The sequence below is a fragment of the Cnephaeus nilssonii genome, assembly GCF_951640355.1.
Source record: "Cnephaeus nilssonii genome assembly, chromosome: 10".
In the NCBI taxonomy this organism is placed as follows: domain Eukaryota; kingdom Metazoa; phylum Chordata; class Mammalia; order Chiroptera; family Vespertilionidae; genus Cnephaeus; species Cnephaeus nilssonii.
This window is the reverse complement of record NC_137081.1, coordinates 90,344,649-90,361,577: the sequence shown is the minus strand read 5'-3', so window position 1 is coordinate 90,361,577 and position 16,929 is coordinate 90,344,649.

Genomic DNA, 16,929 nt, shown 5'->3' with positions numbered 1-16,929 from the left:
CTATATCTGAAGAAATTTATTTGACTTCACTCTGCTCATGGTACTTTTAAATGTCTCTTTAGATAAATGGAATAATTTTTTCATTAGTATTTTGATCTAAAATATCCCTAAAAGGATATCAGGGTTTCAGGCAAGTTATTTCTAACTAGATGCCCGATGCACAAAATTTGTGCAAGAGTAGGCCTTCACAGCCCTGGCTGCCTCAGCCCTTGCAGCCTCGTGGCCCGGCCCCCCACCCCCACAGGTCGTTCTGAAGGTCATTCTGGAAGGTCGTTCCACCGTCTGGTCTAATTATCATATTAACTCTTTATTATATAGGATATTTTTCACCTCTGCTCTGCTGTTGTGAACAGTGGATGATGTTCAATTCTCCTTACGGTTTGATCTTGAGCTGTCTAGGGAGGTCACTAAGGGTAGATAGTGGGATTCACCTGCCCACAGTTTTGCCTTTTAGCTCTTTTTCCTCCTATCTATATGTCAGTGCTACCTGTTTGGAGTCATTATTTTATATCCAAGTTATTACTTTATTTCAGTGAGCACACAGAAAATGGACATTCACAATGATCATTTAATCAAATCTGGTGATCAATGCAAATTTATATTTTGTAGTCCAATTGCTCACATAATCCTATAGGGATTGTAAACAATTTTTTTTTAAGACTGTAGTTTGATTTAGTTTACTATAGTACCTAGCATAGTGTTATGGACATATTATACTCATGGCACATCCTAGACAAATATACTAGTGAATATATAAATAAAATAAATATTCTACACCTTTTCTGAAGATAGAATCTAAAGAAATACACTGATACATGAAAGTATAATTTAAGTTTGCACATAAAAAATAATTGAGAACTCAGAGTCCAAAACACATTCAGTAGGCACATGAATGACAGGTTGTTTATCATGGTTAAAGAAACATGACACGACCTTTTGCTTTCTTTTAAAGGCCAGTTCCTGTGTTCCCCTTTCTCTGCGTGTCACTCATTCATGCTAAGTACGCAGGGCATGTTAAAAACTAGAAAAATAAATCACACAGTCGTTTGTCTGCCAAGTGCCAAATGTTCTGTTTAGTTTAGTTGTTTGTTTTTCACAAAATTGATGAAAGAGTTGGCATCTTTTTCTTAAAGAGACAGACATTTTAGATTTTGAGGACAATATTGTCTCTGTTACAATTACTCAACTCTCCCACTGTAGTATGAAAACAGCCATGGACAGTATGAAAATGCATGTGTGTCTTCTAATAGAACTTTATTTAGAAAAGTAGGCTTTGATCCCATAGGCCATAGCTTGCTAACTTCCAAAAGAGTTTAGTTGTAATAAAGTAAACCTATATAATGCTTAATATGTGTGTACTTTGATATCAGAAAATGTAAGACATACTTGATAAGCCTAAGAATAAATTTAAAATGCTTCCTAGGTTGGCTGAAATGCCAGCCTGAGAAAACCCAAGGTAGGGTCTCAGTACTGGTCGGACAATAAAAGATCTGCGTGAGGTTACAGGAAGTGGAGGGATTGGAATGTTTGCAACTTCTTTAGTAGCAGTAAAGTGCATAATAACCAAGCCAAATATTTTAAGTTAATTACAAGTGTAACTTTGACTTGTGACTCTTGAAAATGTCTCTAGATAGGGTTATGGCCCAGAGGACACTAAAAGAAAGCAGGTCAGGCTGAAATGAAATGGATTTGCAGAGACTGCCGTGCTCAGCCCTCAGTTGTTCATCTTGTATTGTTATCTATGGCCACTAATATGGTACAGCTTTTTGGAAGACAGATGCCAAATAATGAGCAAGTTTATTTTAGATGAAAGGTTTCTATTAATTTCTTTGTCCACCAACCTTTGCTAATTCACCTAGCACAATATGCCAAAGAAGTATACCCGATACAATCTCTGCCACTAGAATGGTTGAAGTCTAATTGATAAGCTGTCCCATATCAATATAAATTAGACAAACACAGAAAATGCTAATTCAGCCCAGAGAGTGTGGCTCAATGGTTGAGCACTGACCCACGAACCAAGAGTCCACTGGTTTGATTCCTAGGCAGGGCACATGCCGGGGTTTGCAGGCTCAATCCCCAGTAGGGGGTGTACAGAAGGCAGCTGATTGATGCTCTTCTCTCATGGATGTTTCTATTTTTCTATCCCTCTCTGTCTAAAGCAAGTAATGAAAACATTAAAAAAAAAAGAAAAGAAAATGCGAATTCAGATGATATAGAATGATGGTTAATATCAGTGTTTCTCAAATTTTATTTCACCTACATTCACTGGGGATCTTGTTACAATGAAGACCTCTGATTTTATGGGTTTGGAGTGAGGTCTGGTATACTTGACCTTTGTCAAGCTCTTGTGTGATTGTTGACGACTCTCTTGGTGCAGGGTCATCGGTAAATTAAGCAGTGCTCTATGCAATTTTTGAAGAGATTGTTAGAGGCTGAGTGGTCAAGAATTTCTGGATGAAATGGGAGCGGGGCTGCGCCAGAAGAAGGAATTCAAGTTCAAATGCCCTACAACAGGCAGGGCTGTAATAGGGTGCATCAGGATAGTGCGAGATAACAGGAGAGGCCTGAGTGAGCCAAATCTGGTTTCTATTTTTTTAATTAATTTATTTTAAATTTTATTTTATTGTTGAAAGTATTACACATAGTAGTACATATATCTCCTCCCCCCCCCCCATTGACCTTCCCCCAGCCTCCCCTACCCCTGTCGTATGCCCTCATCCCACCCCCGCAGTGTCTTGTGCCCATTGGTTATGCTTATATGCATGCATACAAGTCCTTTGGTTGATCTCTTTCCCCCCCTCCCCAACACTCCCCAGCCTTCCCGCTGTAATTTGACAGTCTGTTCGGTGCTTTACTGCCTCTGTATCTATCTTTTTGTTCATCAGCTTATAATGTTCTTTATTTTCCATAAATGAGTGAGATCGTGTGGTATTTTTCTTTCATTGCCTGGCTTATTTCACTTAGCATAGTGCTCTCCAGGTCCATCCATGCTGCTGCAAATGGCTGCTCCTTCTGGTTTCTATTGTTGGAAGTTCAGGCGTAGAGGGTGTCAATTAGAACAAGGAGCCAAACTGAAAGTGACAATCAAGCCTTTACTCACTCAGCAGTGCGAGTAAGAGGCGAAAGGAGAGCGCAGGCTTCCTGGCCTTTCATTTTCTCAGGAACTGCAGCGGGTGAGGGTCAAACGGATCAGCACAGAGAGAAGGCATCACTTTCCCACCAAGAAACGCTGAGCAAGAAGCGCCTGCCTCTATTAGGACCCAAGGACAGAGGGTAGGGGCAAAAGAAAAGGCTGGGAGAGGAGTGGTTCTGTGTCAAAGCGGAGAAAAGGGCCTCAGCTGAAGCCCCCACGCAGAGGCTCCCACGTGGAGGTGCCTGCGCAGGTATGTGAGAAAGGAAGGTCAGGCGGCAAGTCTGGAAGCCTGCGTCCTTGACCGCAAGTTCTAGAAAACTGTTTGTGCACCACGTCTGGTGTGGGGAGGCCAGCTTCCCCTTCGGAGGCTTGCCTGGCCAACCTTGCTATTGCTGATGGTTAGGATCTGCAGGGTCGCAGGTAGGGTTCTGGCTGGGAGCTGGATTCCTCACCTATTTTATGTCTCCAGCGGCAGCCACTGTTCAGCTTCAGCTACTGGTCCAGGAAGGTTCCAGATGTTACCAAATCTTTCAAGGTGAGCCGCACGTTTATATGTGATTTTCAAATATAATAACTGTTTTTTTTTAAATTATTATTCTTATTTTTAATACTTTAAACTCAGAACGTGTTTTGTTATCCTGAACCAGGCTCAGGGGCAACAGTTTGAAACTTCCGCTTGATAAGATGATGGAACCTGGCTGAAAGACCAGGTTCTGGGGAGAAAACAGAGCAAGAGAAAAAGAAATTCTCCGTTCTTTGAGCTAAGCTTGCTGTAGCCTGAGATCAGGCAAATTGATTTTATTTTAAACTTATTTTATCTCTCAATAAACATTTAGGTTGTCCCTACACATTGGCTATTCTGACAAGTATTGCAATGGGTATAGTGCTATTATCCCTTTTAATTCCCTTTCTACCTTAGGACTGGGAACACTTGGGGCATAAGATAGTTCTATATTTATTTTTTTGAGGAAACTCCATACTGTTTTCCATAGTGACTACATCATTTTCTATTGCAGTTAGCAAGGGTCCCAATTTCCTCATTTCCTCACAAATATTTGTCATTATTTTTTTGACCATTGCTATCCTGACAGGTGTGAAATAATAAGCCACTGTGGTTTTGATTTGATGGCATGCACATACAATCAAACACTATTCAGCCTTAAAAAAGGAGGGCCTGGCCGGGATGGCTCAGTTGCTGAGTGCATCAAAAAGTTGCCAGTATGATTCCTGGTCAGGGCACATGCCCAGGTTGCAGGTTCTGTCACCAGTCAGGGTGCATTCAGGAGGCAACCAATCAATGTTTCTCTTTCACATCGATATTTCTCTCTCCCTCTCTCTTACCCATTCGCTCTAAAAACTAATTAATAAAAAACATATATTTTAAAAAGAAGGAAATTCTGACATGGTACAATATGTATAAACATTGAGGACATTATGTTAAGTGAAATAAGCTAGCCACAGAAGGAGAAATGATGCATGATTCCACTTATATTAGACTAGAGGCCAGTGCACGAAATTTGTGCACGGAGGGGGGGTTGTCCCTCAGGCCAGCCTGTACCCTCTCCAATCTGGGACCCCTCAAGGGATGTCCGACTTCCCGTTTAGGCCCGATCCAACTGGGATCGGGCCTAAACGGGCTGGGATCGAGCCTAAACGGGCAGTCGGACATCCCTCTCACAATCCAGGACTGCTGGCTCCCAACTGCTTGCCTGCCTGCCTTCCTGATTGCCCCTAACTGCTTCTGCCTGCCAGCCTGATCACCCCCTAACCACTCTGCTGCCAGCCTGTTTGCCCCCAACTTCCCTCCTCTGCTGACCTGGTTAACCCTAACTGCCCTCTCCTGCAGGTTTGATCACCTCCAACTGCCCTCCCTTGCAGGCCTGGTCCTTCTCAACTGCCCTCCCTTGCAGGATGGGTGCCTCCCAACTGCCCTCTCCTGCTGGCCATCTTGTGGTGGCCATCTTGTGTCCACATGGGGGCAGGATCTTTGACCACATGGGGGCAGCTATATTGTGTGTTGCAGTGATGATCAATCTGCATAGTACTCTTTTATTAGATAGGATAGAGGCCTGGTACAGAGGGGGGGGGGGGCAGCTGGTTTGCCCTGAAGGGCGTTCCAGATCAGGTGGGGGTTCCCTTGGGGTGTGGGGCGGCCTGAGCGAGGGGCCTGTGGTGGTTTGCAGGTGGGCCACGCCCCCTGGCAACGCAAGCGGAGGCCCTGGTATCTGGAATTTATTTTCCTTCTACAATTGAAACTTTGTAGCCTGGAGCGGAGCCAAGCCTGGGGCTCCCTCCGAGGCAGGTAGCCATTTGTGTTGGGGTTATAATTGAAACTTTGTTGCCTTAAGCGGGTGGGCCCGGCCAAGGTGTGTGGAAAGCTTTGCTTCCCCTGTTGCCGGCGGCAACCCTGTCCTGCTCTCTCAAGCTCCATTCTGCCGCCATTTGTTTGAATTTGTTTACCTTCTATAATTGAAACTTTGTAGCTTGAGTGGAGGCTTAGGCCTGGCAAGGGCAGGCGGAAAGCTTGGCTTCCTCTGTTACCTAGGAAACCTTGCTCTCTGTGGCTGTAGCCATCTTGGTTTGGGTTAATTTGCATACTCGCTCTGATTGGATGGTAGGCGTGGCTTGTGGGTGTGGCTTGTGGGTATGTCAGGGGTATGGTCAATTTGCATATTTGTCTATTATTAGATAGGATACCTTAAATAGTCTATTCATAGAATCCAAGAGTAGAATGGCAGTTTTCAGGGGCTGGGGAGGGAGAAATGGAGAGGTGGTCATCAATAGGCATAAAGTTTCAGTTACGATGGTTATAAGCTCTAGTGATCTGCTGTACACTGTATCTCTGGGCAACAATAATGCTCTGTATTCTTAAAAATCTGTGAGGTCGAGCTCATGGTAAGTATGCTAACCACAATAAAATTTTTAAAAATCTCTTAAAATTTATTTTATCTCCTAATTAACTCCATATCACGAGACTCCTGGGCCTTCTCAAAGATGACATATTTTCGAGACCTGAGCCCTACATGCAGAGATTTATTCTAAGGTAGACAGTGGCTGAGTTGTTTCTTGTTAAAATGTCACAGTCCTCAGAGTTATAGTTCATTACACTCAAGCACTCTACAAAACCATTGTCCACAACAGGAACTTAGAGACCCAAGCTAAAACAATTTTCTCTGACTTAGCAAAGATCTCCTTGTGGAGTTGAAGATGAAAGAGATACATTTATTTTACTGAGCTACTGAGTTTATTATGGGGTGCCTGAAATTCCCAGGGTGGCTCACAATGGAAGTGACAGTGATATGTCTGTCTACCTTTAAATATGGACCATCACGAGCTCTAAGCAGCAAAGATAAATCTTTCTGAGGAATAATAGGAGACTTTATAACGTGTGGACACAGACGATGGTGTGGTGAGGGCCTGGAGGGTGGGAGGATGGAAGAGATTAATGGGGGGGGGAAAGGAGGACCTATGTAATACTTTCAACAAAAAAGATTAAAACCCCTGGCTCCAGATCTAAGGGCGGTTTTTGTCTGTCCATCCCTTCCCCATACAGAGATTTATTTGTTGAGGCTCCTGCTACAATGCTGTTCATATCTGTCTTGTCCTTAGGGGGTTTGGTTTTACCAGCTAAGCTCAGACATTGTACCCCAATTTTGGCAATTACTGTATTGGCCTTCAGAGTACTCTGTGTGTTCAATGCTCAGTTGAAATTATTTCTGCACATTACTTAAAGTAATATTTTTAGAAATTTTAGTTCCAATTTCACCTTCAGTACATTCAATGAAACCAATTACAAAAAATAAAAAGAGATTATTACTTAAGACTGCTCACCTATTCCACATTATCAACATCTATTTCTAAATTTTTCATCACTACATATTTTAGGCTTATATTTTCAAGAGCTAGGCCTTTTAACTTCATATCTCAGTCCTGGGCCTATAATACCTTCTTGCATTTCTTTATCTGTTTCATCCTTATTCAGCCTTAGAATCAAATTCATATCATAAGGCCATGGAAGCTTTTCCTTATCTTCTTCAGCTCAATAAAGTTTCCTTTTTAATTGTTCAGATTTCTTAATGCCTGAGGATTTTTTTTTTCTGTGTGTAAAGAAACAGTAACACGACATGTATTTGGCTTAATTACATTAGAAATCTGTTTAACAGGTAAGAGTCACTGATATATTGATTAATGATATAGCATTTATTCAAATCCAAATCCAAATATTATTCTTTACTGTACAACTCATCAATCAAAATCAAACATATTGAATTTCCTTGAATTTAAAATATTATTGTAGACATATTTGATTAAAATTTTCTAAGCTAATTATTAAATGTTTTATTACTTTTATGCAGACAAAAGAAACAAAAAATTAGGTCTTACTTGTTATATCAAGTAAATTTCAATCACATATTCTATCATATATTTGAAGCTTGGATTTTTTTTACCATAATTTAATTACTAACTTGTCACTGTGATATATTAACTTATTTATTCATGTAATCAGAAATTCTAGAGAGCCTTATCATTACAAAGAAGTGGGTAAACTAGTTGATGAGGGCTCAAGTCTTTTTGGATGATTCTCATTTAAGAAACAATTGTTGAATTCATGTTGGATCTCATGGTCAGACCATCAGTGGTGACCATTCGCAATGTCTTTTTTAAACCAATGTATCTTTTTGTTATCATTGGTGCTCACAGATCCTATTCTTTACTGCAAATAATTGACTCCACAACTTTTTAGTTTTATTCCTTTCTAATTGCACATGCACACATACACATCCTTGAAAGGAAAAAAAATAATATATCACCACTGTTGCATTAATTATTATTAAATAATTGTATTTATATGTATATAATGTTTAACCACCATTTATATTATAATTAAATTTTTATACTTCACAATAAATTTCCCTTTTATATATTATTATAAGTTCATGCTGCATCATATATAACTATATTTATTACTGCCAGTTGTAATCATTAACACACAGATTGTCCTAACCTGAACAGCAGAGTCCCTTTGTCTTTTCAGTGTTCTGATATTCCTTAATGTGCTCTTGGATTTTGGCAGTCATAGCTATTCTATGCCACCCAAGGATTTTAGGCCACTCTATAGATCCATGTTTCTAGCTAAACTATAACCTATAGGAGACCTTTGTGAATATTATAAAAAAAACCTCTTCCTGGTGGACATAGCTTCCTGGCAAATGTCAGGTGGTGGTAAGAGGGCCAGCAGTGTGCCTCAGTAGCACACACGTGGTGCACCTGTTCATAGCAGCCTCCTGCTCCCTTTGATAAAGGTTGGTGTTAGAGACGAATCTCTCATTCTAGGACAGTCACATACACGTACAAAGTGGACAGTGGTGCTCCTGAAGTGTTTGCATGGTGATTGAGGACATGGGTTTGTTTGAATCCAGGCCCTGCTACTGGGGAACTCACCAATCATGTCTAAACCTTTGTTTCCTTATGTGTAAAATTTGGGATTTTAACAGTATCTACCTCAAAGAGTTATGCTGAAAATTTGGTAAGTCAACATACATAAAGCTGCTAAAACCATGCGTGGTACATACTAGTAAGTGCTATAAAAGTTAAATGATGCCCTGTCCAGTTTAGCTCTGTGGATAGACCATCAGCCTGTGGAATGAAGGGTCCCGGGTTTGATTCCCAGTCAGGGCATATGCCCAGGTTCTGGGCTTGATCCCCAGTAGGAGGCATGCAGGAGGCAGCTGATCAATGATTCTCTCTCATTGATGTTTATATCTCTCTCTCATTCCTTTCCTCTCTGAAATCAATAAAAATATATAAAAAAAGTTAAATGACAAGGATTCTGACTCATATAATTCAGCTCACATTTGAGGTCAATATTGCTCATGGTTTAATTGCTGTGGCTAAAATGCTAGAATTGGAGAGGTTTAAACAAAATTATAAATTTTCTAACTTTTAAGGTCTCATCCTGGAGAATTAAGGTAAATTAATCATTTACTTGATCTTTCAATGTCTCCATTTCTATTATGGTAAAATGAACACAGTAATAGTATCACTCCATTGATTGGTGTGTGGATTAAAAAAATACAGGAAAAGAGGAAAAAGAAGAAGAAAGATAAAAATTATGAACAACAAATACATATCTATCAACAAGTGAATCTAAAAGTCAAGTGAATTAAAAATCTGAGGAACAGAATAAACTGGTGAACTTAATAGAATCAGAGGCATAGAATGGGAATGGATTGATAATTCTCAGGGGGAAAGGGGTGTCTGTGTGGGGGGTATGGGAAGAGACTGGACAAAAATCATACACCTATGGATAAGGACAGTGGGGGGGAGGTAAGGGCAGAGGGGGGGTGGGAACTGGGTGGTGGGAGATATGGGGGGAAAAAGGAGAAACAATTGTAATCTGAACAATAAAGATTCATTAAAAAATAAATAAATAAAATAAAAAAGAAAAAAAAATACAGGAAAAGCTTCTTTCAAATAGAAAGGACTCAGGGTTAGCTACTGTTATTATTATCATTATCCGATTTACAGGCTTCCTCACATAGATGAACGAAGCTAGGCAGCTCTGCAGTGAACAACTTTCCTGCAGCTTTTCATGTAAGATGAGCTGAGTCCCCTTGTCCACGCTTGGACAGGATTACACACCTGCAAATGTGACTAGTTTGTGCTTGTCTCCCTGCTTAGGAGGAGGTACAGCGTGTTCCTGAGATTTGAAAACATCATTTCGGGTGACAGTCACCTTGGGCTGCTTTTTCTACAATTTCAAACCCCACCCTCCTGGGAACCAATGCTCTGCTCTCTGGCATGTATCCTAACGCACTCTGTTTAATGCTGGTGAGGGTCGGACCAGCCTCACCTGCAGTTTGAAGCCCCTCCACATATGCTGTGAGTTTAATGGTGTCCGGAAGTCTTTTAAAAAATGTTTTATTCATTTCATTTTAAAACATTTTATGTTAAAACGGTTCATTCTGTTGATTGAATCCCTGAAATCCCATATATACATGTTTTTGTTTATCAATTGCGTATGATGTTTGAAATGCAAGTACATGTGGAGGAGAGTAAACACACATGCGTATTCCTCGGCACTCACTCCCTTTCTCCCACAAACACACCCTGAGCCAACACAGGCTTCAGGAGCACCAAGACAATAGCTGTGACTTCTGGGAGCAGAGACCTTCCAGGTGACCGAGCAGATAGGGGCTGCCAGGGTTGTAGTGCGTTCTGTTTGAGAGCTAAGCAGAGTGGGGCAAAGAGGAACCCGGGGCTGTGCTAATGGGGACAGCACCGCACGGAAAGGGGCGTCCCGAGCACCCTGCACTGGCTGCCATCAAGGAGTGGAGAGACGTTGGGTGTTTCTAAGTAGCCAAGGTAAGGAGGGTATGCAATGTAGACCAAGTGACAAGAGCAGAATACAGAGCGTGGAAGGCCAGGAAGAGTTCTCCAACCACAAATCCCTAGGAAGGGCTAAATAAAGCATGTGTGTGCGTGTATGCATGTGAGTGTGTGTATGTGCGTGCACGTGTGTGCACAGGAGTATGCGCGCGCGCGCGCGCGCGCGCGCGCGCGCGTGTGTGTGTGTGTGTGTGTGTGTGTGTGTGTGTGTGTGTGCGCGCACCTTGGGGAAAGCAGGGGTTCCAGAAAATCCGTTCATGGAAGTCTCCGCAAGCCCTGAGGAGGAGTTTGAACTTGATCCTAGAAAGTATGGAGAGTTTTGCTGGGTGGATGTGGAGTACTGGTATGATCAGCTTAACTTACTCTCTTTGTTTTTCTTAGAGCAAGGGGTTGCCTTCTCTAAGTGTAAAGGCCAGGAAGAATCGTCATGAGAGCATCACCCACACTAAACCAAACCTGGCCTCGGTCTGGCGATGCATAGAGGGCCCAGCCGTGTAACTGAGGAGGCGACCGGGGTCGCTATGCGATGCTGTGTGAGGCAATAGGATCGAAGTGCATGTCAGGGCACAAGGGCGCCTCCTGGAAAGGTGTTCCCACCTCTCCCCTGTTTGGGCATGGAGACTGGACACGATTCCTTGGGGAATAATTTTGTTTAATTAAAAATTAAGCAGTTTTGTTTACACCATATGTGCCTCATTCCTGGTGACTTTGGTCTCTCACATTTACCCCTAAGCAACTGCTCTGCTGCTGCATTCATTGGTTTGACTGATTTTCTGTAAAAAAAAAAAAAAAAATGTAGAATCTTCACTTTTAAAATGTCAAGAGAAATACCCCGGGAGTTTAAAAGGTCAGAAGACATTTGATCACATTCTTCCTTTGGCCATTTCCATGAGACAATACTATCAAATAAATACCAATTTAGTCAGAAAATAGAGTCTTAAGAAAAAATTTAAACTCTCCTATAAATACAACATGTACCTGACAGAGGAAAGAAAATATCTTCCTTCTTTTTACAACATAGTATCTTGCAGCAGCACCATTAGGTGACACTCAAACCTACCTCATCTTGATGGACTGATGAACTTACATCCCAAAGAAACCTCAGTTTCTGTCTACGCATTGGCGACCTCCTGGCTGAGGAAGGAGACTGTGAAAATCCCCACTGTGGCGTGGGAAACATAACTCAGCCTCGTGTGTCTGTGCAGCCTGCATCCTCTCCCACCACGTAAGTTCCAATCATTGTTGCTTTCTTAAGAAGAATCATTGTGTAGATGGACCACAGTTTTCCGGGGGTAGGTCAATGGGGAAAAAAGGAGACATATGTACCACTATTTGTAATACTTTAAACAACAAAAAATAAACACAGAAGAATCAACTCCCTCCAGAGTTCTACATGGAGACATACAATTTAGACACAACATTTTCTTTTTAATATCTTTATTTTTGAGAGTATTACAGATATCTCCCCCTTTTACCCCATTACCCCAGGCCTGGTTCCCACCCTAGGCCTTCACCATCCTATTGTGCGTGTCCATAGGTAATGTATATATGCATAGAAGTTCTTTGGTTAATTTCTTCCCACCTCCCTTCCCAATTCCCGCTGAGATTCGTCAGTCTGTTCCATGTCTCCATGTCTCTGGTTCTATTTTATTCGTCAGGAACTTCGTGCCCTTTGATTGGTGAATTCAGCCCATTTACATTTAGGGAGATTATTGGTATTTGGTGGTATTTATAATGTTTTCCTCTGTTTTTTAAGTGTGTGTGTGTCTCTCTGTGTGTGTGTGTTAATTCTACTAGTTCCAGATTTTTATTTTATGGTTACCATTATGTTTACATAAAAAGAAAATTTATATATATAATATTCCTTTTTATTCTGATTGCAATTTTTCTCCACTTGTGCAACTTCAGTCTCCCCCCACTCCCTATTATGTTTCTGTTTTCACAATTTTTTTCTTTATCTTGTGTGTTTGTTTCCAAATTGCAGAAGCTATAGTGTTTTTTTAATGCTCTTACCCCATTTAACATTTATGTGATAAGTAAGTGTTTAATATCCTATTCTGAAATAGAGTTGCAATTACTGCTCCTATCTGTTTCTTTCTGAGCTTACAGTTTGTAACCTTTTGTTTTAGGTAGGAAGAGCTCCTTTCAAAATTCCTGTAATGCTGGTCTGTGGTGATAAACTCCCTCATCTTTTGCTTGACTGGAAAAGCCTTCATTTCTTCTTCATATCTAAAAGTTACTTTGTTGGTTATATTACTCCTGGCTGGTGAATTCTTTCTTCAGTTTTTTGAATATTTGATTTTATTCTCTCCTAGCTGATAATGTTCCTGCTAAAATATCTGAGGAGAATCTAACTGGGTTTCTTTTATAGCTTGTAGTGTCCCCCCGACCCCCAGCAACTGTGAGAATTCTTTGTCATTGACTTTTAATTTTTTCTATTTTTTAAAATTCTTTATTGTTAAAAGTATTACATAAGTCTCCTTTTTTTCTCCCTTTCCCCCCATTGGCCTCTCCCCAGCTGTCCCCACCCCCCAGCACATGCCTTCCTGTGTCCATTGGTTATGCTCATATGCATGCATACAGGTCCTTTGGTTGATGTTGATCTTCTGCCCCCCCACCCCGCCCTTTCCCTCATAGGTTGGATAGTCTGTTTGATGCTTCAATGACTCTGGTTCTGTTTTTGCTCATCAGTTTATGTTGTTCATTATATTCCACAAATGTGTGAGATCATGTGATACTTATCTTTCTCTGCCTTATTTTCCATAGCATAATGCTCTCCAGTTCCATCCATGCTATCACAAATGGTAAGAATTCCTTCTATTTTACAGCAGCGTAGTAATCCATTGTGTAGATGTACCACTGTTTTCTAATTCACTCATCTGCTGATGGGCCCTTAGGCTGTTGCTAAATCTTAGCTATGGTAAATTATGCTGCTATGAACATAGGGGTGCATATATCCTTTATGATTGGTGTTTCTGGTTTCTTGGGATATATTCCTACAAGTGGGATTACTGTGTCTAATGGAAATTCCATTTTTTTTTTTTTTTTGAGAAAACTCCATACTCTTCTCCACAGTGGCTGCACCAGTCTGCATTCCCACCAGCAGTGCACAAGGGCTCCTATTTCTCCGCATTCTCTCCAGCACTTAGTTTGTTGATTTGCTGATGATAGCCATTCTGACAGGTGTGAGATGATACCTCTCTTGGATTATGAGTGACTTTGAGCATGTTTTCATATATCTCTTGGCCTTCTGTATGTCCTCTTTTGAAAAGTGTCTATTTAAGTCCTTTGCTCAATTTTTTATTGGATTGTTTACCATCCTTTTATTAAGTTGTATAAGCTGACTGTAGATGTTAGAGATTAAACCTTTATCAGAGATAACATTGGCAAATATGTTCTCCCATGCAGTGGGCTTTCTTGTTATTTTGTTGATGGTTTTTCTGTGAAGAAGCTTTTTGTTTTGATGTAGTCCCATTTGTTTATTTTCTCCTTAGTTTCCATTGCCCTAAGAGCTGTGTCTGTAAAGAAATTTGCTACGACTATTGTCAGCTATTTTGCTGCCCATGGCTTTGTCTAAGATTTTTATGGTTTCCCATCTTATGTTTAAGTCTTTTATTCATTTTGAGATTATTTTTGTGAATGGTGTAAGTTGGTGTTTTAATTTCATTTTTTTCATGTATCTGTCCAATTTTCCCAACACCATTTATTGAAGAGACTGTCTTGACTCCATTGTATGCTCTTGCCTCCTTTGTCAAATATTAATTGAGTATAATGGCTTGGGTCGATTTCTGGGTTCTCTATTCTGTTCCATTGGTCTATATGTCTGTTCTTGTGCCAGTACCAGGCAGTTTTAGGAACAGTGGCTTTGTAGTATAGCTTGATATTTGGTATTGTGATCCCTCCAACTTCATTCTTCTTTCTCAGAATTGCTGCAGCTATTCAGGGTCTTTTTTTATTCCATTTGAATTTTCAGAGAATTTGTTGTAGATCTTCAAAGTATGCCATTTATATTTTAATGGGGAGTGCATTGAATCTATATATTGCCTTAGGTATTATGGACATTTTAATGATGTTGATTCTACCAATCTATGAACATGGTATATTCTTCCACTATCTCTTTTTTTCAGCATGCTATAATTTTCTGAATACAGGTCTTTACCTTCTTAGTTAAATTTATTCCTAGCTATCTTAATTTTTTTGTTGCAATAGTAAGCAGGATTGTGTTTTCAGTTTCTCTTTTTGTGAGTTCATTGTTGGTGTATAAAAAAAGCCATAGATTTCTGGGTGTTCATTTTATATCCTGCTACATTGCCAAATTCATCTATTAAGTCTAATAGTTTTTTTGATGGAGTCCTTGGGGCTTTCTATGTACAATATTATGTCATCTGCAAATAATGTCATTGATTTTTGACAGTTTTAATATAATGTGTCTTTGAGAAGATCTTAACACATTGAAATAATTAGTTTTTCTCTTAACTACTTGAATTCAAGGGCCCATCTCTTTCCTTAGGCTTGGGAAGTTCTGATTATTTGTTTGAATAGATTTTCTGTTTTCTTTACCCTCTCTTCTTCTGGTGTACCTGTTATATTTATACTAGAGGCCCGGTGCACAGAATCATGCACTGGAGAGGGGGTCCCCTCAGCCAGCCTGTACTCTCTCACGGTCCAGGACCCCTCGGGGAATGTAGCAGTGTGCCAAGCAGCAGGCGTCCACAGAAGAGCCTGAATTGGAGGCGGGTGATGTTAGTGCTCATCCCAGCCCACTGCAACTGCTGCTGTGAAGTCTGGAGAGGCTCCTGCCATGGCCACTGCGTTCACCAGCCATGAGCTCGGCTTCTGGTTGAGTGGCGCTCCCGCTGTGGGAGCACACTGACCACCAGGGGGCAGCTCCTGTGTTGAGTGTCTGCCCCCTGGTGGTCAATGTGCATCATAGCAACTGGTCATTCTGCTGTTACAGTCACTAGGCTTTCATTATATAGGCTAGAGGCCCAGTGCACAAATTCGTAAACCAGTGGGGTCCCTCAGCCTGGCCTGCAGGATCAGGCCAAAACTGTCTCTCCGATATCCCCCGAGGGGTCCTGGATTGTGAGAGGGTTCAGGCTAGGTCGAGGGACCCCACTGGTGCATGATCAAGGCCAGGAAGGTACACGGGAGGTTGGCCAGTCAGGGGGTTTTCCTCAACTGAATTGGAGGTGGGTGATGTTAGTGCTCATCCCAGCCCACTACAACTGCTGCTGTGAAGTTGCAGTTTTTGCCTGCACCCTCTCCAATTGGGTACCCCTTGCGGGATGTTTGACTTCCATTTTAGGTCCGATCCTTGGGACCTAAACCAGAAGTCCGACATCCCTCTCACAATCTGGGACCACTGGCTCCTAACTGCTCATGTGCCTGCCTGCTTGATTGCCCTTAACTGCCCTCCCCTGCCAGCCTGATTGCCCCTAACTTCCCTCCCCTGCTGGCCTGGTTGCCCCCAACGGCCCTCCCCTGCAGGCCTGATGTCGCCCCCCAACTTCTCTCCTCTGCTGGCCGATTTGGTTCTGATTGGTCGGTTCCTATGCCAGCATCAAAAGCTCCGCCTCCTAGGCAGCCATTGACTCCCCACAGCACCCAGGTTTGATTCTGATTGGTCGGTTTCAATGCCAGTCAGCGTCAAAAGCTCCACCTCCTAGACAGCCATTGGTTCTTCACAGCACCCTTATTTGGTTCTGATTGGTTGGTTCCTATGACAGTCAGTGTCAAAAGCTCTGCTTCCTAGGCAGCCATTAGCTCCCCACAGTACCCAGATTTGGTTCTGATTGGTTGGTTTCAATGCCAGTCAGCATCAAACGCTCCGCCTCTTAGGCAGCCATGGCTCCCTACAGCACCCAGATTTCGTTCTGATTTGTTGGTTCCTATGTCAGTCAGCATCAGAAACTCCACCTCCTAGGCAGCCATTGGCTCCCCATAGAACCCAGATTTGGTTCTCATTGGTCAGTTTCTATACCAGTCAGCGTCAAAAGCTCCGCCTCCTAGGCAGCCATTGGCTCCCCACAGCACCCAGATTTGGTTGTCATTGGTCAGTTTCTATGCCAGTCACCATCAGAAGTTTTGCCTCCTAGGCAGCCATTGGTTCCCTATAGCACCCACCTTTGGTTCTGATTGTTCAGTTCCTATGCCAGTCAGCATCTCCAGGCCTAACTCTGGGCCTGATCAAAGAGGTGGGGTTTAACGGCAGCCCCTCCTCCCCGCTGTGGAGTCTGGGAGAGAAAGAAAATCCTGGCTGCTAGGAAGATCAGAAAGAAAGAGGGAGAGAAAGAGAGAGGTAAGTACACTGATCAACAGCTTGCACTGAGGCTGCAGATCAGACCCTGACTCACTTTATGGGTCTCAGCCACCTGGGCAGTCAGTGCAGGGTCACCAGGCTG